The sequence below is a fragment of the Rhinatrema bivittatum genome, chromosome 6 (genome assembly GCF_901001135.1).
Source record: "Rhinatrema bivittatum chromosome 6, aRhiBiv1.1, whole genome shotgun sequence".
NCBI classification, from domain to species: Eukaryota; Metazoa; Chordata; class Amphibia; order Gymnophiona; family Rhinatrematidae; genus Rhinatrema; species Rhinatrema bivittatum.
The window spans coordinates 174,423,513-174,439,117 of record NC_042620.1 but is presented as its reverse complement, the minus strand read 5'-3'; the positions used below and the strand labels follow the sequence as shown (position 1 = coordinate 174,439,117).

The window sequence follows — 15,605 nt, the reverse complement described above, 5'->3', positions numbered from 1 at the left end:
GGGAGTTAGAGAGAGAGCCCCATTCTCTCTATTCACTTTTTCCTCCTTACCCCAGTGATCCTGCATCCCCCAACCTCCAATCATCCTTCGCCTACCAGTGTTCATCAAGCATGTCATCTGGCCCCATGTATATGTGTCTGTGAGAGACAGAGTTCACACCTTGCCCTGGTCCTGGCCCTTTCACAGTTTCACTTCCCTTTTGTCTTTAAATTAAGCCTTGGGTATAGTGAAAATGAAAGGTGACAAGGAGCAATGTATAGAGAGAGATGAAGAAATGACAGAAATATTAAACAAATACTTCAGTTTGGTGTTCACTAAAGAATATCCTGGAGAAGGACCACTGCTGGTTGATAAGACTGTAGATGGGGGAGGGATAGACACAACTCTGTTTACAGAATAAAATGTATGGGAAGAGCTAGGAAAATTGAAAGTGGACAAGGCCATGGGGCCAGATGACATACATCCCAGAATACTAAGGGAGCTCAGATTTGCTGGTGGGTCCACTGAAAGACCTGTTCAGTAGATCCCTGGAAATAGGAGTGGTGCTGCAAGACTGGAGAAGAGCAGTTATGGTCCCGTCTCATAAGAGTGGTATTATCATAGAAGAGGCTAGAAACTAGAGACCTATCTACAATCTAGTGAGTTGCTGGACCACAAGGCAGCCTGGATTAACCAGGGGAAGATCCTGTGAGACAAATCTGATTGGTTTTTTTTAATTGAGTGACTAGAGAATTAGATCAAGGAAGAGCGCTTGATATGATTTACTTGGATTTCAGCAAAGTGTTCGATATGGCCCTGCATAGGAGGCTCGTAAATAAAATGAGAAACTTGGGAGTGGGTGCCAAGTTAGTGACATGGATTACAAACTGGTTGACTGACATGAGACAGCATGTAATAGTAAATGAAACCTACTCTGAAGAGAGAACTATGTTAAGTGGAGTGCCACAGGCATCGCTTTAGGATTGGCTCTGTTCAATATCTTTGTCAGTAACATTGCAGAGGGGACAGAAAGTAAAGTTTGTCTCTTTGCAGATGATACTAAGATCTGCAACAGTTGTCCAGAGAAGGTGTGAGGTTTATATAGAAAGATTTATGAGGAGAGGCTGAAGGATCTAAATATGTATATCCTAGAAGAGATGCAAGGGAGATGTGATACAGATCTTCAGATACCTGAAAGTTTTTAATGAAGCACGAACTTCAAAAACTTTCCATTGGAAATGAAACTGTAGAACTAGGGGTCATGAACTGAAACTGTAGGAAGGATGACCGAAAACCAATATCAGGAAATACTTTTTCATGGACAGGGTAGAGGATGCCTGGAATGTCCTTCCAGAAGAGGTGGTAAGGATGAAAACAGTAAACAAATTAGAAAAGGCATGGAATAAACACTGTGGATCCGGAAAGGCTAGAGGTTGGAAATGAAGACAAGAGTGCATGGGGGTCCCTTAACAGAAAGCATGGGGATTACTACCCTTAACCACTTAGTCTTGATGCTTTTGACACAACTGCAACATTGCTCTCCATTTTGACAGCAGGGGGAAAAAGGGAATTGGATTCAGGCAACAATCAATGCTGGGCCTCGACTTTTATGGTCCAGGGTTCTGCTATGCACATATTAGGGAAAAAGCATTCAAAGGATTCAGACGTTAGACAATGCTGAGCGTTGACTTTTATGGTCTGGGATACTGATATGCAGACATTAGGGTAAAAGCACAGGATAGCCTCTATGGTCAAGTCCAAAAACAAAGCACATTCTAGCAGCGTTGTCTAAATTATCAAGAAGGCTGCTCACCCTGTAAAAATGTTGTTAACAGTTAATTTTGTTATGGGTTGACAGTTGCTTGGTTATGATGTAATTATTACTACTACCATTAACATAAGGCTTAGGGGTAGCCGGTTCAGAGCAGCAGTTACTACCCTTAACAGAAACATGGGGGTAACCGTCACAGACCAGCAGTTACTACCATACAAAAAGTAGAAAACAAATAAAGAAATAAAGAAATAAAATTGCTCAGCAGATTTGATGGACCATTTGTTCATTTTCTGCCATCGTTACTATGTTATGTGTGTGAGTCTGCTTGAGTGAGAGAGAGAGTCTTCTGTGTGTGTATATGTGTCAGCTTGTTTGTGTACAAGAAAGAGAGAGCCTGTGTCTCTTCATGACTGAGAGTGACTGTGTCTGTGTCTGTCTCTTTGTATTTGAGAGTGACTGTATGCCTGTCTCTCAAGGCTGGTGCAAGGGGATTAGGCACCCTAGGCGAACCTCACAGCCTTGCACACCTACACACACCCCTGCCCCAACTTCAACCCTGTCTATCCCATACACAATTAAAAATTATGCATTTTATAATAACACAAAAACAATAATGTTCAATTTTCTGTGGTAAAAATATTACTGCTGTGTGCCAACCAGAAAACCCTGCAAAAAAGACACGTGGGACCTATATGGCATTAGGCCTATTGTAACACTTGTTGGGTGTGGGCTTGACGCTCAGTCATGAGTAAATTGAATTAGAATTACAATATAATAAACCTTCCATACCAAAACAGTACTAATTACCAATACTTAAATAGTAACAATCCTATCTATGAAAGAAAAGGTAACACTGCAAATATTAACATCAATAAACCTCCTATTAGGAAAATAGCCAAGCCAACTGGCTAGATCACTACACAGAAACTACACTCTACCATAATACCTCACCTCAATCATACATGGACCCTCACCAAATACAGAATAAAAAGACCATAAAGCATAACTAGAAATGTGGAAACCATAACAAGCCAGACTCTATGCAGTGCAATAATGGAAAAACAGAAACATTGCTTATACCACATAAAATATTTTAAAACAGGTGAAAAACAGAATAACATTCAAAAATTGTAAATCTCATAAAAATGGAAAAAAAATCTTCCAAACACCAAAAAGATTTTTAAAACAGCACTTACATCATATAACACCTAATGATTAAACCTAACAAGAATAAAAAATATCACCCATTCTCCATACTGGAGAACTTTTGATTTCCAGATGTCTTGAGACTTGTGGATTAGTAGATGAGGTAGGCTTGTTGTACACACATTTTCCCCTCTCTCTTTTATATATATACACACACACACTGTCTCTTACACGTTTCCTCTCTCTCATTCACTCAGGCATACACACACACATTTTCCCTCTCATATACACACCCACAGGTTCCCTCTCTTACTCAAACACATATGATTCCTCTTTCTCTCACTCACTCAAAACTTTCTTTGTCACTCACTCATACATCCTCACTCACTCACATTGGCTCTCTCACACGCACCAAGGCTTCCTCTCTCTCATGCACACACTCTTAGTGTTACGGCTATGGCTGCTGTGCAACCGCCTCACCACCAGGGCTCCCTCTAGAGCTGGATCTCCTGACAGGCCCAGTCCATCTCCCTTCTCCTCTCTATGTTCTGGGCTGTCCCTTATAACCCTGCCTGACAGTTCCCTCAGTGCTTCGGCATCGAGCTCACCTGGGCTCCCGGCTCTAGCCTTCCTTGCTTGCTGTGCATTTGGTCCCTGGACCTTCCCTTGCCTTGCGCGGCCTTCGGGCCTTATTCCTTGCCTTGCCTTGCCTTGCGCGGCCTTCGGGCCTTATTCCTTGCCTTGCCTTGCGCGGCCTTCGGGCCTTATTCCTTGCCTTGCCTTGCGCGGCCTTCGGGCCTTATTCCTTGCCTTGTCTTGCCTTGCCTTGTGTGGCTTACAGGCCTTCTGTGTGTGTGTGGCCTACGGGCCTTCTGACCTGCCTTGCCCTGCTTACGGTGTGTGGCCTACGGGCCTTCGGTGTGTGTGGTGGCCTACAGGCCTTCTCTGCCTTGCCCTGCTTACGGTGTGTGGCCTACGGGCCTTCTGTGTGTGTGTGGCCTACGGGCCTTCTCTGCCTTGCCCTGCTTACGGTGTGTGGCCTACGGGCCTTCTGTGTGTGTGTGGCCTACGGGCCTTCTGACCTGCCTTGCCCTGCTTACTGTGTGTGGCCTACGGGCCTTCTGTGTGTGTGTGGCCTACGGGCCTTCTGACCTGCCTTGCCCTGCTTACTGTGTGTGGCCTATGGGCCTTCTGTATGTGTGTGGCCTACGGGCCTTCTGACCTGCCTTGCCCTGACCCAGCCTGAACCCAGACACTGCTACTTGCCACCTGCTCTGACCCAGCCTAGACCCAGACACTGCTACTTGCCGGCTGCCCTGACCCAGCCTGAACCCAGACACTGCTGCTTGCCGCCTGCCCTGACCCAGCCTGGACCCAGACACTGCTACTTGCTGCCTGCCCTGACCCAGCCTGGAACCAGACACTGTTTCTAGCCATTCCTGTCTCGCTCCACCTGGAGCCACCCTGCTGGGTGGTGTTCATGACTCCTGACCGGAGCCCAAGCGTAACAGTATGCCGAAGCCACCAATTTCCAGGGGAAGAGATAGGTCTGTGTGCTAAACCGGTGAGGCAACTTTTTCACTATTACAAGATGCCTCCTTCTTCAAAGTTTTATACCTGCAATTCCTGTCAGACCTTGAATTACCCAAGCTATCAGAACTGCCTAGCCTGTCAACTTGCTGGTCAGGAACACTGGACATGCAGTAACTGCAATAAGAGAAATGTCTCTGTCTACCAAGAGTGTTTAAACTGTTCTACTCCAAAGCCAGGATGGTGGAAATGTTCATGTATTCCCAGCCTATTACCACCAGGCAAACCGTGCCCCTGTTGTTCAGCTACAGGACCAGCTGCTTCATTAGGGAGAACAGTCAGCTCTACTACCGTGCGTTCAGCTTCTGGCCCAGTTAACAACATTATTTCATGTAACAGTTTATGGATTAAGCATTCTAGCACTTCATCTCTGGACACTTTGGAAAAAACTTGCTCTGAAAATCTCAGAACTCACAGGGTTAAGAAGCCTTCGATAACTTCCACGCTAGAGCACCAGAAACAGAAGCAGAGGGAAGTAATTAACTCTAGCAGGGCTCTGCTTCCCACAGCTACCAAGTGGACACTAACGAGCACCTTCCCTAGACGTCCTAGAACTGCCTGTGCCTTCTCTAAACTGCTCCTCCAGAAACAAAATCAGGAGCGTCAGACTTTGGCTCGAGGTATCAAGTCCACGGCAGTACAATCTGTGTCTTCCATGCACACTACTTCTAACCTTGCTACTCTGCCATCTGAACCTGCTGCACAACCCCAAGAAGAGTCTGGGCCTGCTGTTTCGCCCCAAGAGGGGTCCGAGTCTCCTGCACTACCCCGAGAAGAGCCTGAGTCTGCTGAACCGGTCCTGCTGTCATCCCCGGAGGGGTCCGAACCGGCCCTGCTGCCGCCCCTGGAGGGGCTCGAACCGGTCCTGCTGCCGCCCCTGGAGGGGTCCGAACCGGTCCTACTGACAGACTTTCTGACTCAGCCATCTGAGCCTGCTGAACCGGCCCTGCTGCCATCCTCGGAGGGGTCCGAACCGGCCCTGCTGCCGTCCTCGGAGGGCTCCGCACCGGTCCTGCTGACAGACTTTTTGACTCAGCCATCTGAGCCTGCTGATCCGGTCCTGCTGCCGCCCCTGGAGGGGCTCGAACCGGTCCTACTGCCGCCCCTGGAGGGGCTCGAACCGGTCCTGCTGCCGCCCCTGGAGGGGTCCGAACCGGTCCTACTGACAGACTTTCTGACTCAGCCATCTGAGCCTGCTGATCCGGTCCTGCTGCCGCCCCTGGAGGGGCTCGAACCGGTCCTGCTGCCGCCCCCAGAGGGGTCAGAACCGGGCCTGCCAACAGACTTTGTTACTCAACTGTCTGAGCCTGCTGTACCGGTCCAGCTGCTGCCCCTGGAGGGGTCCGTACCGGTCCAGCTGCCTCCCCGAGAGGAGTCCGTACCGGTCCTGCTGCTGCCCCTGGAGGGGTCCGTACCGGTCCTGCTGCTGCCCCCGGAGGGGTCCGAACCGGGTCCGCCAACTGACTTTGTTACTCAACTATCTGAGCCTGCTGTACCGGCCCAGCTGCCGCCCCTGAAGGGGTTCGTACCGGCCCAGCTGCCACCCCGGGAAGGGTCCGTACCGGTCTTGCTGCCACCCCTGGAGGGGTCCGTACCGGTCCTGCTGCCGCCCCCGGAGGGGTCCGAACCTGGCCTGCCAACTGACTTTGTTACTCAACTATCTGAGCCTGCTGTACTGGTCCAGCTGCCGCCCTTGGAGGGGTCTGTACCGGTCCTGATGCCGACCTTGGAAGGGTCCGGACCGGCCCCACTGTCGCCTCAAGAAGGATTACGGACTATTTCTCTGCCCCAGGTTGGGGTTGTGTCTGCCTTATCACCCCAGGTGGGGTTATGGACTGCCTTACTGCCTCGGGAAGGAGTTGAACCTGCCGCATCACCCCCGGAGTGGTCTCACGTTATTATTGATTACCTCCTGCACAGATGGGATCCAGGAGGAGGGGGAGGCCTTGAGGGGGGGGGGGGTACTGTTACGGCCATGGCTGCTGTGCAACCGCCTCACCACCAGGGGTCCCTCTAGAGCTGGATCTCCTGACAGGCCCAGTCCATCTCCCTTCTCCTCTCTATGTTCTGGGCTGTCCCTTATAACCCTACCTGACAGTTCCCTCAGTGCTTCGGCATCGAGCTCGCCTGGGCTCCCTGCTCTAGCCTTCCTTGCTTGCTGTGCATTTGGTCCCTGGACCTTCCCTTGCCTTGCGCGGCCTTCGGGCCTTATTCCTTGCCTTGCCTTGCCTTGCGCGGCCTTCGGGCCTTATTCCTTGCCTTGCCTTGCCTTGTGCGGCCTTCGGGCCTTATTCCTTGCCTTGCGCGGCCTTCGGGCCTTATTCCTTGCCTTGTCTTGCCTTGCCTTGTGTGGCTTACAGGCCTTCTGTGTGTGTGTGGCCTACGGGCCTTCTGACCTGCCTTGCCCTGCTTACGGTGTGTGGCCTACGGGCCTTCGGTGTGTGTGGTGGCCTACGGGCCTTCTCTGCCTTGCCCTGCTTACGGTGTGTGGCCTTCGGGCCTTCTGTGTGTGTGTGGCCTACGGGCCTTCTCTGCCTTGCCCTGCTTACGGTGTGTGGCCTACGGGCCTTCTGTGTGTGTGTGGCCTACGGGCCTTCTCTGCCTTGCCCTGCTTACGGTGTGTGGCCTACGGGCCTTCTGTGTGTGTGTGTGGCCTACGGGCCTTCTGACCTGCCTTGCCCTGCTTACTGTGTGTGGCCTACGGGCCTTCTGTGTGTGTGTGGCCTACGGGCCTTCTGACCTGCCTTGCCCTGACCCAGCCTGAACCCAGACACTGCTACTTGCCACCTGCCCTGACCCAGCCTAGACCCAGACACTGCTACTTGCCGCCTGCCCTGACCCAGCCTGAACCCAGACACTGCTACTTGCCGCCTGCCCTGACCCAGCCTGGACCCAGACACTGCTACTTGCCGCCTGCCCTGACCCAGCCTGGACCCAGACACTGCTACTTGCTGCCTGCCCTGACCCAGCCTGGAACCAGACACTGTTTCTAGCCATTCCTGTCTCTCTCCACCTGGAGCCACCCTGCTGGGTGGTGTTCACGACTCCTGACCGGAGCCGAAGCGTAACACTTAGTTCCTCACACACACACACTAAAGCTTCCTCTTTCCCTCACACATGTACACACATGTTTCCTCTGTCTCTCTCACACATACCCCCCCAAGCTTCCTGTCTCTCTACATGCGCACACACATACATACCCTGATCTGTAGCCCTCCTGAATCTTCTGTTGTAGGTGGGATGGGCTTCGCCTACAGCCCTTCCAAGTTTCACTTTTTTGTGTCTTCGGCTGCAGGCAAGATGCGCTCTGCCCACAAACCTCTCAGGCCTTTTTGTCTTTAGCTGCAAGTAGAATAGGCTCCCTTTGTGACCTTCCCAGGCTTCTTTCTTTTCTTTCACTGCAGATGGATGGACTCTACCTGTGGCCCTGCTGGACTAGTGTCTCTATTTGGTTCATGGCTATTACTGGCCATTTTACATATCTTTAGCTGTGTTCCGTGCCTCTCTCTGGGTGGGGGGGGGGGGAGGCTTCTGCTGGTGATTTTGGTACCCCCAAGGGTTTGGCAGTGGAAGTGCCAGCCCTGCTGAATCTCTGCGTCTGAGAGACTGTGTATGTGTCTATCTCTTTGTGTCTGAGAGTGACCGTGTATGTGCTTCTTTGTGTGTGTCTGTCAGAGAGTTAGCCTTTTCTTTTGGGTGATGGGAAGCATCCTGTCCCCCTTCCCTCCTGCCATCCAGGGCTGGCGCGTCCTATTAGGTGAACTAGGTGGTCGACTCAGTTGCTGACCTTTAGGGGGCGCCTAAGAGCAGCCACGTGGGGCTGTAAGTGGAGTCTATCCCGCTCGTGGCAGAGGATTAGAGATTCAGCAAGCCGCGAGCAATGCCCATCCGGCTCACAGCCCAGAGAAGTATACACTTGACGGGTGCAAATGCCATAGGAGGTGGGGCGGGTACAAGGCAGAAGGCTTGCCTAAGGTGCCTAATACCCTTGCACTGGCCTTGCCCTCACCTCACCTCATGAAAGGCATCATGACTCTCTGCCTCTGTGAATTCTGGTTTTGTGGCTCCCAGTGTCTGGAAGGGTGGCCACCCCAACCCTTTTCCAAACCACATAGGTTCCTTCTTCAAGTGTCACATCAGAGATGTTATTCATACCTGCAGAAGGGACCTATGTGGTCTCGGCAGCTCATGTATAACATTTTTTATGTATATTTACATTGATCCAATAAAAGCCATCAAAGTATAGACTCCAGTTTAAATCAGTAGCCATACAGGTATTAGATCACTGTGTTACATATTCCAGTCACTAGACTAAAAATAAATGCTTTTTTTCTACCTGTGTTATCTGGGTGAAGGTGTTTTTTCATTGTTCTTGATCTCTTTTTTTCTGATTGCCTCTTATCCGTGTCCTAAATCCTTTTCCAGGTACTTCTTTCCAGTTTACTTTTCTTCTCTCTCCTGTCTTCATCACTTCCTCCTCCTCCCCCCTAAAATCTATCTTTCATTTTCATCATTCTTAAATTGTCTCTGCTTCTAAATTTCTTAATCACATCATTTCACTCTCTATTCACTCACATCTGGATCTATTCCTCCTTTCCTCTCATTCCTCTTCTAGCCGCCATCGTCTCTCACCTTCTAGTTTTTCCTGTTCCAGCACTTCACTTCTCCAACTTTCCTCCTCAGCTCAGCCCTCCAACGCCTCCTCACTGGGTTGCTGCCCCTACCCATCTCCTGTTACCTGCCTTCTTTCTCCCCAGCAGCCGACCCATCTCTCTCTCGCCACATCCCATCATCCCCACACTGACTTTCTCATCCCCTCTCAACCATTTCATTTCACTCGTTTGCTCTCACATTCTCCCCTCCCAAGAGTGCTTTGGAGACTGGGTAGGCTGGTGAGACTTTTCTCCTGTATTCTTGTGCTCATTTTCCTCCTTTTAGCAGTACACATTTTTGCTTAGCACTTGTCTCTCGGAAGATAGCGAGACAAAGTCAGAACATACCCAGCCCAACCTTCAAGCATGGCATGATCAGAGACAAAGAAAAAAAAAAAAAAAAAAAGAAAGGTATTATGATAAACCAAAGTCCTACCTCAATTCTGAGTTTCTTCAGCTTCGTCAAGCATAAAGGCAAAACGATTTCTTAGCACTTCCGTGCTTACTGAAAAGATCACTTCACTCTAAGTTCCTCTTTTGGAGGTGTGGTGATTCTGCAGTTGATTAAAGTACAACAGTTTCTGTCTTCAAATAGGAAATTTAAATCTAGCCTCTGACATCCTGTTTTGAGGTCAAAAGGGGTGTACAGTGGGTTTTGATAACGTTTTTTTTTCTTATTTCTAAAAGAATCCGAAGAAATGCACCATTTCAACATTTCACAGTCACACAGGCTGCAAATGGACAGCACACAGCGATAAACTGAGTAAGACTTGATACAGGATAACTAAGCAGGTTAGTTCAGTATGAACCTGGTGCTGTCTGCTCTTGGACTTTCCAATAAGTCAGAAATAATCTGATTTATCTTGCAGGATATGCCTATGCAGTACTATATAATATGGAACAAAACAGTTTTATACAGCATATTGTAGACAAATATTATTGTCCTCTGGAGGAGGATAAACAGTAGGATTTCACTAAAGATCAACTGTTATAAAGGGGGACTATTCATCCAAAATTGTAAAAGACAATATTCATGTCGTGTATGAAGTGGGACCATATAAATGTTCCACTAACACCCTCCCTTTCAACAACGGCTCTCCCCAGGGAATGATTAATTGAAATGCAAGCATAATTAAATGTGCTGTGAAAGTGGCAGTTAAAGTTAAAAAAGGCATCTTTTAAAAAATGAAAAGCAGGTTCAAATGAGGAAAATAGCATACGGCCTGGCAAGATAGATGAAAAACATTAATAAGACACTCCAAGAAAGAATTTGAGAAGAAGCTTGCCATAGAAGCAAAAACTAATAACACCTTTTTCTGTCTTTCTTTCTTGTATTTATATTCTGCTTTTCAGTCACTTCAAGTACATCAAAAGCCAGAATCCTGTGAGGAAATCAATTGGACCATCAGATGAAAGGGGTAAAGGAAATATAATCAGGGATTAAAATGTAGAAATGTCAAAAACAAGGGGAAAACTGTTATACTGTGCATTTAGGTCCTGGGGCAAGTGGCTGCTATTGTCTAAGTGGAGCTGGGAGCTGATCATGAGCTGGAAAGCCTGTGGTTGTGTGATGTTACACAAGAAAAGGCATGCAGCAGGCAAGCGAAAGATAGAGAAACACAGGAAGATCAGAAATTACTGCCCAGAAAATAATCACAGCAAGAGTTCTACAAGAGAAGTCTGAGGAACAAAGAGGCTGATGGCTGAATTCTTTGGACATTTATTGCCTGGGAACAGAGATGCTTGGGGATCTGAGGACTCTCATAGAACAGGTCCTGAGAAACAAAATCAATAAGGGGAATTATTAAACCTCTTTTCCTGTGATAATATTTAGAGTTGGGACTAACTTTGTGAACACTTGTGTGAGAAAACCTGAACAAGTCACTCCGAGTCCCTGCTGAAGCAGACAACCCCCAGGAGAATCCAGAAGGGCTGAAGCCAGCACTTTGAGCAGAGACTTGCATGCCTGCTTTAGAAAAGTTGCTGAACTGTGACAGAATTTGGGGAAGTGGAGCTTGCTGCAGTATTTACTGGAAAAGGATCTACCAAAAAGAATAATTATAATACGAATGATTGCAAGTGGCAAACCCTTCGGGATGAGCCTTATTATGCTGGGTCGAAGTATACAAAACCATCTGTGTGGGGGAGACCCTGTCCTCGTATTTTGACTGATTAACAAAAGTTTCAATAGTTATCATGTAGTACCATGAAATGACCACTGGATGGCTTTTCAGGGAAATGAGTCATGATATAAATTGTTTAAGCCGGTGCTTTTTTGAGAAACGAGTGCATGTTCCCTTAATAGTGTGAGACTTTCTTATTGGTGGATTCTAGAGAGCAGGCAGTATAAAGGGGAAAGGCTTTGGTGCATTTTTGCCCTTTTCTTCCCCTGACCTTCCCTAGTATAGGGTGGACTGTAAGGACATCCAGGGATTTGACCACACTGGAGTACTCAGCCTACAGGCTGGGAGGCCTGGGGACCCTCCAAGTGGCAGGGAATCCTTCATGGCCTTGACCTCTCCCCTGGCCGAGGCCATGAAGAGTTCATTCACCTTCAGAATTGGACCAGATGTGGGATCCAATATGGTAGCAGCAGTACTCACAATGTGAGCTCTGTCGGTTTTTCTGCTGTCTCTAACCTAATGCCACATACAGGTTGCAAGTACAGGGCATGGGAGAAGTCTTACCTTGCAGCTTCTTCAGAGGTCCCTGCCCTTGACCTAATGGACGGTCATGTTGAGAGTGGAGGAGGAAGATTCGGAGAGCAGCCATTGGGGATTGAGGATGAAGAAGAGGTACATCTCTCGCCACCGGGTTCAATCTTCTCACTATCCCCAATCGAGAGGATTGTACCAGCTGGCCCAGCGTTTTCTCAAGACCAGGAAGCACAGTCAGAGTCAGTTCAGGCTGATGATGTCATCACCCTGAGCACCTGGGCAGGGAGCGCATTACCCGGGAGAGAAGGAACCAGTGCTAGAGAGGATTCTCTGGGATGGGTGTCCGGCTTGCCAACAGGGGGAAGTTTAAGAATGTGGCAAAGGTTATTGCATCATGCTCCACTCCAGCTGTTGATCTCCAGAAAAGCTTTGAACAGCTTTTGCTGGTAACACCTTCCCACTTTACATTGAAGACAATCTTAGAGGCTATTGAGAAGTTGGGAATTTCTATTACATCTCAGTTGAACCCTCTACTGTTGAAAAGTCATGAGAATGAAAATAGAATACATTTGTTGGAGTCTGCTAACGCTACATTATCTCAGAAGTTTGTGGAAATCAAGAAAGAGCTGGGCTGTTTGAAACACACTCAGGACTTTTTGATAAAATAGAATCAAATGCTTCAGAATAAATTGGAAAATTTGGAGAACTCACTACGGGTGAAGAACTTGCGATTCCCTAAAGCATCTTATGTACTTCCCAAGGACAAGTTTCAAAGATATTTGTTGGAGGTACTTAAGGTTCTGAAGCAGGCTATACCTCGAGATCCAGTTGGGTTCCCAAGTCATGGAATCATTGACTCCATCTAAGTTGACCTTACTAAGATTCTGGAGACTTAAGACAGTGATTTGGTGGAACCTGCAACAATGATAGTGTCTTTTGTGTTAGAACCTGATTGTGATTGGATTCTTAGACATTTTCTTTAAGCATTGTTCTGAATTATTATTATGCTTGAGTGTTAGGGTATTCCCTGACATATCCAGACATACACAGAAGAAGAGGAAACAGTTTCTGTTGCTTAGGCCAAGAGTATTACAAATTGGGGCTTTTTTTTCTGTTAAAGTTCCCTTGTAAATGTTATGTTTGATTCAAAGGTGCTTCATATATTTTTTTTCTTCCATCTCAATTATCCTTCTTTCTGAGCAATAACTGAAGTTAGTGAAGGTGTCTCTGCTACCTCCGGATGATCCCCATTATTCGGTTTAAGTGTCCTCAATATGTAAGATTCCTCGGCTATGTATTCTGCTCCTTTTTTTTTTCCTTATTAATTACTTGGACTTGTGTAACTGGATCCCTTATAGTGGGATAGGGGGAAGTTGGGAGGATTGTTTTTTACTTTTTTTATGGATTGTTTCCTGTTTTGCTTGTAATAATTGGTCCCTCTTTCTTTTTCTGTCACAAGATTATCCTTTATAAACTCGAAATTGCATAAATAAAAAATTAAAAAAGAAAAAAAAAAAGAATTGGACCAGATGCCAAGAAGTACTGGAGTGGAAAGGAGTGGGGTTCTTACCTCCCAAGGGAACTACTATACATGACAAGAAGATGGGTGGGGAGCTGTCCTGTAGTACCTCTTATGTGTGAGGTCCGGGGAACGTAGGATAGGTGGAAAGGAGAGATGTCCTTCCCCAGAGGAGTTTGCCATAGTGGTGAAGCGGAGAGGCCAGCGGCCGGATAGTGAAATGGTGTTGTCCTTCTCAGGGAATTTTTCCCAAATAGGTTCAGAGCAGGACACTCCAAGAGGGAAGGAACTGTGTCCCAGAAAAGGCAATTTGTACTGAGGTATTATCCCAAGATTAGTGCTGTGTCCAGGGGAAACTAGCCTGGAAGAATGGAAATGGGGGAATTGCTTACAGATGTCCAGGACTGTTGTGGAGTGTGGACAGGGCCCAGGTTAATGTGATGGCATATTGTACTGTCATGGAATTTTGTGCTAATATATTTGTGTGCCCATTGGATGAGAGTTTTGGTATGTGTAAGCCTGAAGGAAAAAATAGCCCATCCAGCCTTCCCATAGGGCTGAAGGAGAAAAAAGGTAGTGAAGAGGATAACATGGTGACCTCTGAGGTCAGCAGTAGTAATCACACTGTCTGAATGCTGATTATCTTCTGAAATTGCTCAGTATTCTGCAAAACACTTATCTCATCCATGAAAATACTATGGCTGGCAGGATATACCAGAAAATAAAATTGCCGTTGGATTTTGGAATTGATACAATACCTCAGTGTCCATTACTGAGCCAGCCAGGGTTTATGGATGGTGTAAGAGATAAAGAGATCATGCAGGGGAGTGAGGGGATTTCTTCCCTGTCTATACAGTAAACAGCAAAAGAGGTGTTGTAGATAAAGCCTGCTGTCCCCATCTGGTCGACTTTAGCATCTGCATGACCAATTTAGAGGAACCCACACAAATGATTGAAAGAATGACCCAGAATCAAAAGGGAATTCCTCCCATCATTTTATGTACACTCTTAGGGGGTTACATGGAGATAAGGGAACTATCAAAGCCATCGCAACTGTTCCCTCTCAATTAGTCTGTGAGACATACTCCAAAGCACAATATAAATGTTAGGATTTGTAGGTATGTGGGCCCTGGGCTGAGGTGAGAGATGGTACCGCCCACAGGGAGGAGCCCTGTGAGCCTCACCATCGGGAGGCGAGGTCTCAGTTGACGTCAGACACAGCTATAGGTTAGAGTCATTATTAAGAGATAGAGAGGCACTGCCCGTGGAGCGGGGAGTGCAGGAGAAAGTCTCAGAGTCTGTGCGGTGGGAAACACCCAAAGGAAATACCTCTGTAGTGAAGATACAGCAGTGGTCCGCGGAGCAGGGTACGCCGATGAGGCTCCTCAGTAGAGATGATAAGGTAGTGGTTCGTGGAGCAGGGTACGCTGGTGAGGGTTCCTCAATAGAGGTGATACAGTAGTGGTCCACAGCGTAGGATACACCGATGAGGGTTCCTCACTTAGTGATGACATTGTAGTGGTTGGCAGCATGGGGTACACTGATGAGGGTTCCTCACTAGAGATGGTACAGTAGTGGTCCGCAGCGCAGGGTACACCAATGAGGGTTCCTCACTAGAGATGGTATGGTAGAGGTCCGCAGAGCAGAGGTACTCAAAATAGCGAAGGTTCCAAGAGAAACCCCGGGGAATGGGGTAGGTAGCAGTCCAAGGCATTAGGCCCTCCGAGGAGCGGTTAGCCAGAGACGAGGAAAGAGCCTGAGGAGCGGGTACCCAGAGCGTCTCACGCTGAAGAGGCAGCAACAGGAACGGGAAGTCCGTAATGAGCGAAGCAGATTCAGCAATGAGGGACTCGTTGCCAAGTCATCGGTAGGCAGGGCCAGCTATCTTAAGTGTCCTGGTGGAATGACGTCATACGGAGGGGACGCCCCCGAGGTTCCCGCCATGACGTGCTTAAGACTGGCCCATGCGCACACGCACCCAAGGGATTCCGAGGGCAAGATGGTGGTCATCAGCATCCGTGCCGTACAGGGAGGCCTGGGAGTGGTAGGCAGGCCGGCGATAGCTGGCAGAGGCCGCAAATCTACCCAATGGAGTCAATGCTGTAAAGAAAGAGGTGAGCAAGAGCAGTCACAGCCATCTGCGACCGACGGGCATAACAATAAACTGCTGTGATTTGAAAGTAGAGGGATGCAGGTAATTTCTGGATGACAAAGCGACAAGATCAAGAGGGGCTGAGAAAGGCGGCATCGAGGGATCTGCTTCACAGCATCTGCACCTGACTATGGGA

At 48.0% G+C, this 15,605-nt stretch overlaps 1 protein-coding gene across 2 annotated transcripts in view; it reads right to left on the bottom strand.

The window, feature by feature from the left end:
* ITGB2 (integrin subunit beta 2) overlaps positions 1-9,670 on the bottom strand; it is a 142,055-nt gene extending 132,385 nt beyond the window's left edge. Inside the window, exon 1 of one of the 2 annotated variants that reach the window (XM_029606168.1) lies at positions 9,578-9,670. The gene's annotated coding sequence lies outside the window, so the exon portion shown is untranslated. The remainder of the gene's footprint in view (positions 1-9,577) is intronic. The other variant, XM_029606167.1, reaches the window with a different exon arrangement.
* Between the last annotated feature and the right edge of the window lie 5,935 nt (positions 9,671-15,605).